Source organism: Cebus imitator, unplaced genomic scaffold, assembly GCF_001604975.1.
Source record: "Cebus imitator isolate Cc_AM_T3 unplaced genomic scaffold, Cebus_imitator-1.0 Scaffold394, whole genome shotgun sequence".
In the NCBI taxonomy this organism is placed as follows: domain Eukaryota; kingdom Metazoa; phylum Chordata; class Mammalia; order Primates; family Cebidae; genus Cebus; species Cebus imitator.
In genome coordinates, this window is record NW_016107709.1 from 195,246 (window position 1) to 202,457 (window position 7,212).

At 41.3% G+C, this 7,212-nt stretch overlaps 1 long non-coding RNA gene across 1 annotated transcript; it reads left to right on the top strand.

Annotated features, from left to right (window-relative positions):
• Window positions 1-511: 511 nt before the first annotated feature.
• LOC108289185 lies at window positions 512-2,110 on the top strand. The gene is made up of 2 exons (XR_001819042.2): window positions 512-844; window positions 1,234-2,110. It is a non-coding gene; the product is annotated as an uncharacterized LOC108289185 (long non-coding RNA).
• Window positions 2,111-7,212: the final 5,102 nt, after the last annotated feature.

Here is a 7,212-nt window from a genome sequence, read left to right on the forward strand (position 1 = left end):
GGAATGTTCCTCAGAGAGCTTGTCTTATGTCCTCTGAACTGAGGGGACACAGTGGTTCTTGGGTGTAAAAGATTAGATTATTTTAAAAAAAATCAGTCCTTCTCTCCATCTCTATGGGCGTAGAGATGCTGTAATAACCTACCCTGGGCTAGCATCACTGACTCCATCTTAGCTGTAAACTCCAACCTAGCTTCCCCCTCCCGACCACAGCCCCTTTGGGTGATAACTGGGCCACACTGATGCTGTGCTATGTCACGCTGACTCTGGGCTTATCCTACCATAAAACCAATGTAACTGCGTCCTGCTTGGCAAGCACACCTGCTATTGTGTATAACTCTCTTTGAACCCCTCTTGGTGATGGTTTGGAAATACCCTTAGCAACCAACAATCCTGGGAACCTCCTCCCCTCCGGGGTTACTAGCTAACTTGCCTGTTCTGCTTCTGTAAAATTCCGCTTCTGTAAAATTTAGCTAGGTACCCCCTCCCCTAGCTAAATCAAGGTATAAAGGCAAATCAAGCCCCTTCCTCGGGGCCGAGAGAATTTTGAGCATTAGCCATCTCTTGGTCGCCGGCCAGTCAGTAAAGGACTCTTAATTTGGAACTCAGTGCGTGGCACATTCCTTCTAACTCGCTTGGTTATTACAATGCCATGTGACTTGATTTGCCAGTGGGATGGTAGTAGATGTAATTCAAGTAGGGGCTCAGAATGCGCTTTCAGGGTGAGTATGACCTCTGAGCTTGTGCCTCTGCCATTGTCATGAGAAGAACACGTCTAGCTGGACCGCTGGTTCCAAGGAGAATGACAGACTCTCAGAATAGATCTGCTGTTCCAACCAGCCGACAGGTATGAGAATAATCTATTATTATTTTAATCCACTGAGACTTGCTGGGGTGGGAGGTAGTTATTACGCAGCACCATTGTGGTCATAGCTGACGAATATTGTTGGCTAACTGCTTTGATGGCAGAAAAAAGGAGAGTTGCTATTTGCTGCACTGGAATCAGCCGTCACTCTGAGTTTATCCAGGCAAAGACACGCCGGAGTGATTCCTGTGGATCAGATGTGTGCTCTGTGCTGAAAAGAGACTTAGCATGGGAGCTAGTCTCTTTGTCAAGCATGGCTGACAGATTTGGCTGGGAAAGAGGCAATGGGCTCTTATTTGATTTAAACAGCTGATTACTCACATAGACAGCAAAAGCAAGAGTACCAGCCCTTTGGGTCTTTTGTTCCACAGGACAGCACCAGAACAAAAGGGGCAGGATGACTGCAACGTGAATGGTGGAACATCCTGTTGCTGAAGAGCAGATGCCATGCTGAAGCAAGCAGTTTTATAGCCTGCAGCTGCACCCTAAGTGGGAGTGAGGCAGAGAGCCTCCAGCCTTATTAGAATCCAGGAGGCAATAAGGAACTGTCTCCTGACAGCCTTTTAGGAAGATAGGGAGGCAAGTGAAAGATGGCCTTGTAGTAAGTAGCTCTTTCCACACTGTATATTATCATTAGTCTCCTCCTCACAAAAGTGCTTGAATGTACTGCTCCAGAGCATCTCCAGATTCCAAAATTGCAAGCAAATTTTCAAGTGCCAAGATGAAATCAACCGCAGTAGCAAAAATATGCTAGCTTCATTTATTATTACCCAGATTATCAAAGATCTTTTTTAAGGTGTAGCCACTGATGCGAGTAATCATGATACAGAAAAAAAACACCACTTTGTGCAAAATTGTTTTGCCACTTTCAAAAAGCTTACTTATAAGGCTACTGTGAACAAAAGCCTTTCCAGATGAGAAATCAAAAATAACATCAAATTTTTGCAGAGACTCTCTGGTTGAGTTAGAACTTAATGAGAAAAATTTTACTGCTTTTGGGGAAAGCAATACAAATACGAATTTTACTGAATTTGCTCATGCACCTTTATAGATATGGACAATACTTATTAAATGTTGAAGCAAAGCATGAATAATTCTATGGAAAGTGTTGGCTGTCCTGTTCATATTCTGCGTGAGCTGCTCACACAGCATCTGATGTTCTTTCTACTGACACTGAAGTAATTGTCATGAAATTCTTGTACTTTGGCATTTATATCGTTTGTGCAATTAAAGGATTTTTGTATTTGGCATTTGGTATTCTTCAATTCTCTTGCATTCCAAAGCCTATTGGATCTCTTTAACAAATGCAGTTGACAGACTTCTTAGTTCATTTGAAACACTGACCTTATATTTTAATTCTGATTAAAAGGCCCCCAAATTTTAAGCAATCTATTGAATGAAAGCCTATTTTATTTTTTATTTCTTATCACTTGTAGTTTTCAATATCTCTTCAGCAATATGGTTATGCAAATTGAAAGAAAACTGAACAGTATTATTGCAGACTGTTTCTTGAAGAAAGCTGTGGAATGTGTTACAGAAAGAAATGATAGAAAATTTTTTATCCCTTTAAGTGTCATGGCTGTTCTTCAAAGGACAAATTTACTGTGACCAGGAAAATAAATTCCAAACTGAAGTGGATAATTATTATATCACTTGTCATGACTCTTTTGTTATGGATGGATTTTATCCCTTGAAGAGTTTAATTGTTTTATAGGAGTGTTACTAAATACTCTTTCAGCATATGTAGTGTTGAAGAAGAAAGGATTTAAAATTGATGACCATGCTTCCTTTTTTATGTTTCACCATTTAAAAATTGTTGATCAAGAGATTTAATATAATGCAGAAGTATGGGAAAGCAAGTTACGTCATGAAAGATGGCATTATGTGTGGCAACAAGTAAAATTTAAAGAGCAATTTTTAGAGTTGTTAACTTTATGCCAGTATGTGTTCACTATATCAGCTCATAATGTTTGTATTGAGAGTGGCTTCTCATTAACGAATGGTCAATGAACCAAAGAACAATATAAGTTGGATGTCACTCCTGTTGAAGAGATGCTACAATGTAATGGGAACACAGACTATAACTGCAAGAAATTTAGTAAGGAAATTCTGTAAAACAAACGGCTGCTGGAGCGTCCAAATCATCAAGGAAATACAATTTTTAAGAGGCACGTCATTTAGATTTTTATCAGCAATTTCAGATAAACATCAGGTAATTTTTAGTATAATATTATCATGTAGCAGGAAAGGCCACAAAACCTCTCGAACACCAAACTGGCAAGGGGTGATTTATTCAGCCAGGAGCAGCTGCGGCATAGTTCCCTAACAGCCGAGCTCCCCAATAAGAAAATCCTTGCCCTTTTAAAGGCTTACAACTCTAGAAATTACACGTGAAAGGGTCTTGATCCATGAAGTAGGCGTAGGGTATGTGACTTAGGTGGGGGTGTGATGGTGTTTAAGTAAAAACAATGCCTTCTGGAAAGATTCTTCCATACTGCTCCTGCGATCTACAGGAGTGCGATTAAGGGTGGCGCCCGGGTCTGCCAGCCTTTACTTCTCCTATTGAAATGCAATGTAGAAGTCTAAGGGTAAGGGCTCGTAGAAACTTAAGAGGATTAGGGGCCTCCTTCCTCAATCATTTCTAATGCTTTTTGAAATTTCAATCTACAATGCATAAGCAATTCAAAAATAACTCAAATATACCTGAGTGTCTCATATTTTTATTTGTGTAATCTGCCAAACCTAGCTGGGGGTCAAGTGAAAGGTGATCCAGGACCTTCCAAAGCTAATTTACTTAGGAACCAGTCTTTCACACAAGCAAACCATGAACTAAAAAGGAAAATATCCATGGTAAATATAGGTTCCTCAGGTAGACCCTAGAGGCTACCTAAAGCCAAGAGAAGAAATCCCACCACTAATTCAGCCCTGCATCAACAGCCTAACAGCTGGAAAGATGCACTTCTGTTATACAAATCCACTTGTTGTACAAACCTCTCAATACTTTGCAAGTTGTTATTAAAATGATAGTTTACATAAAAGTCACTTGTGGTTCTTGCCAGCTGTAGACAAAACTAACACTGACCCCTTGAAGATGCTTCCCCCAGAGGAGTTTGGTTTGTTGGAGCCGTGCAGAATGTGTAATCCATCTGCCCAAGGCCCGCCGATCCCTGGGGGCGGCTAGAAGACTCTCCATTCCATTCTTAGTGTTTCTTAAGTAGCAGCAGCACTTCCATTAACATATTCCCTAGTTAGAAGGTAAACTTCATTCATACAAATATTCTCAGGAGTTTTTCTTCCTAAAACACTTCTTGTAATAGCCTCTCAAAAATTTTACATTTTCTGTCCTTGTTTTCTTTTTCTTTTGAGACCGTGTCTCACTGTTGGGCCGGAGTGAAGTGGCTCACTGCAACCTCTGCCTCCCGGGTTCAAGCGATTTTCCTACCTCTCCGCCTCCTGAGTAGCTGGGGCTAATTTTTGTATTTTTAGTAGAGATGGGTTTCACATTATTGGCCAGGCTGGTCTTGAACTCCTAACCTCAGGTGATCCACCTGCCTTATCCTCCCAAAGTGCTGTGATGACAGGCGAGAGCCACCATGCCCGGTCCCTTATTTTCACTTTACAGCTTTACACTGAGAAGCGTGTTGCTGTATCCAGCCCTTTAAAAAAAATTTTTTTTTAATTTTTATTTTTTTGAGACAGAGTCTCTCTCTGTCACCCAGGCTGGAGAGCAGTGGTGCAATCTTGGCTCACTGCAACCTCCGCCTCCCAGGTTCAAGCGATTTTCCTGCTTCAGTCTCCTGAGTAGCTGGGACCACAGGTGGGTGCCACCACGCCTGGCTAATTTTTGTATTTTTAGTAGAGACGGGGTTTCACCATATTGGCTCTGCTGGTCTTGAACTCCTGACCTCGTCATCCACCTGCCTCGGCCTCCCAAAGTGCTGGGATTACAGGCGTAAGCCACCTCCCCTGGCCTATCCTCTAGCCCTTTTATAAGGGCTCTACTTCCATCCATGGTGGTGCATGAATGTAATTAGCTAAATCTGAAGGCCATTCTTTTGCTTATAGGTTACCTTTAGGACAGGTGATGAGGAAAAGCAGCAGCAGGTGGGATTCCTGGCAGAACTAAGCCAGCACTCCAGGTAGCAACCAGGCTTCAACAATGGGCTGGTTATTGAGGAAGAATCTGAAATAGCACTAAGTAGGAGTCTAGAAGATGCCCTAGGAGCAACTACCAACCTGAATTCAGCTCCTTGAAGCATAATTCATGATACACTTCTACTAAAACAACAAGAAAACAATAGAAAGCAAGAAAAAGTGGATTTTTTTATGGTTTATAGATTTATGTTATGATAAGTTTGAATTCAAATTTTCACCATAAAGAAATGAGTCTTTTTAAATTGGTTGCCTCTTCTGAAAAAAAAGAGGTGGCTGGTGGAATGCCTTTCTCACAATATTGTTGTAAAAGATTTAACACACAGCAGGCCTCCAATAAATGTTATGTTTCCCTTCTTCATTTATTCATACTTCTATATAGCTATTCAATACACACATATTTACTGAGCATCCAGTATGCATCTGGTAGGTGCTAAAGATACAAGGAAGAACAAAACAGAAGCAAACCCCCCAAACCCAAGATTTTTTCCCTTATGGCATTTAAATTAGAGGAGGCAGACATTAATTAGACATGAAATAACTATAACTGTGACAGAGGGTACGTAGGGCACTTTATAAAGTTATACTTATTAGGGGCTTCAGGTAAGCTTTCCCTCTGGAAATTAGAATTGAGTGTAGATCCAAAGGCTAAGTAAGAGATCACTGGGACCAGCATGTACGAAGTTGGGAGGGAACTTAGGGCGTTCTAGGGCAGGAAAAAGACCAGCAAGGATAGAACATTTTGGAAAGTATAAAGAAAAGCAGAGAGAGCTAGCATTCAAATTGATCTTATGTGCGAGACTGAAGTAGATGACATCACAAGTCGCCTGTTAGCCCTAAAATTCAGTGCATATAACTTCACGTTCCCCACACTGGTGATTTGTGGACTGACTCAGTGCATAGCCATAGATTAGATTTTCTTTAATGGCCGTTCAATTCAATTATTCATTGAGCAAAGTAACCAGATCATAAACAATTATTTCAGTCTTCTTAATAACACATTAGCGTGATTACAGCAATAATTGGGAAAGAAGACCCAGTTAATTGGCTTAGGGGAAAATGGGTTTCCCCATATATACAGGGCTTAATGTAACCTAATATGGTTTGTTTAGAATCTAGTTGGAGATGGAAAGATGTGTTCAGGACAAGCTAGTTTAGACTTTAAAATTATGTCTTTGTTTATGATCCTGTTGTACCGATCTCATGTTGACCTGGCATGACCTGATATATTATGCATGGCTTCTGGTAGCCAAGGATATGTCCATATATCTGTCAGAGAACCTTCATCAGCAGCTCAAACCTCAAGTGTTTAACAGAGCAAAATACTGTGCTTTGGTGAACACTATTATGTGCCTTAGCAAACTAAGACACATAAGAGATAATTTCTGAAGCGTTTATCCCCAAGTTCAGTTTAGTGGAGCAAGTATGAGATTTGGAATTACTCAGTCTGGCGTCTGAAGCCAAGCTTGGCCATAAGCTGTGTGGTTTTGGCACATGACCTAAGCCATCTGAATCCTCAGGCTTCTCATCTGTAAAATGGGGATTACAGTGCCCATTCCTCGAGATCGAATGAGATCTGATACACAGGCTTATATTCAACAGATATCACATGCTTTCCTTCCTTTATAAGTTAGCTGAGGAGGCTGAACATGTGCAATGAGAAAACTTATGTGCAAAAAAGAGAACTTGTTGCACAGCAGCTCCAAGTGCAACAAGCATCTCCACAGATAGTAGCAGGAGAGTCCAGTGGAGGGGTGTCAGGACAGGACTCCAGAGGAGAGGGGACAGTCTCTGGGCTTGAAGGATTATGCCACCCAGAGATGGGGACATACACAGGGATCACTGTATATGCCCATCAGACCCATCTGCAAAGGGACTAGTTGTATGAGAATCATAAATAATTAAGAATGTGTATAGCTGCCTTAGTCTGTCCTGCTATAGAAAAATATCACGGACTGGGTAATTTATAAATAATAGAAATTTGCTTCTCACAGTTATGCATGCTGGGAAGTCCAAGCTCAAGGCACTGGCATTCATGTCTGGTGAGGATTTTCTCACCCACATGTGGTAGAAGGGATGAACATTGTATCCCCATGTGGGACACAATGTGGGAGATGGAAGGGGACCCCTCACTCTTTCAAGCCCTTTTATAGGGGTTCTACTTCTACCCACGGGGGTGCCACCCTCATGATTTACCT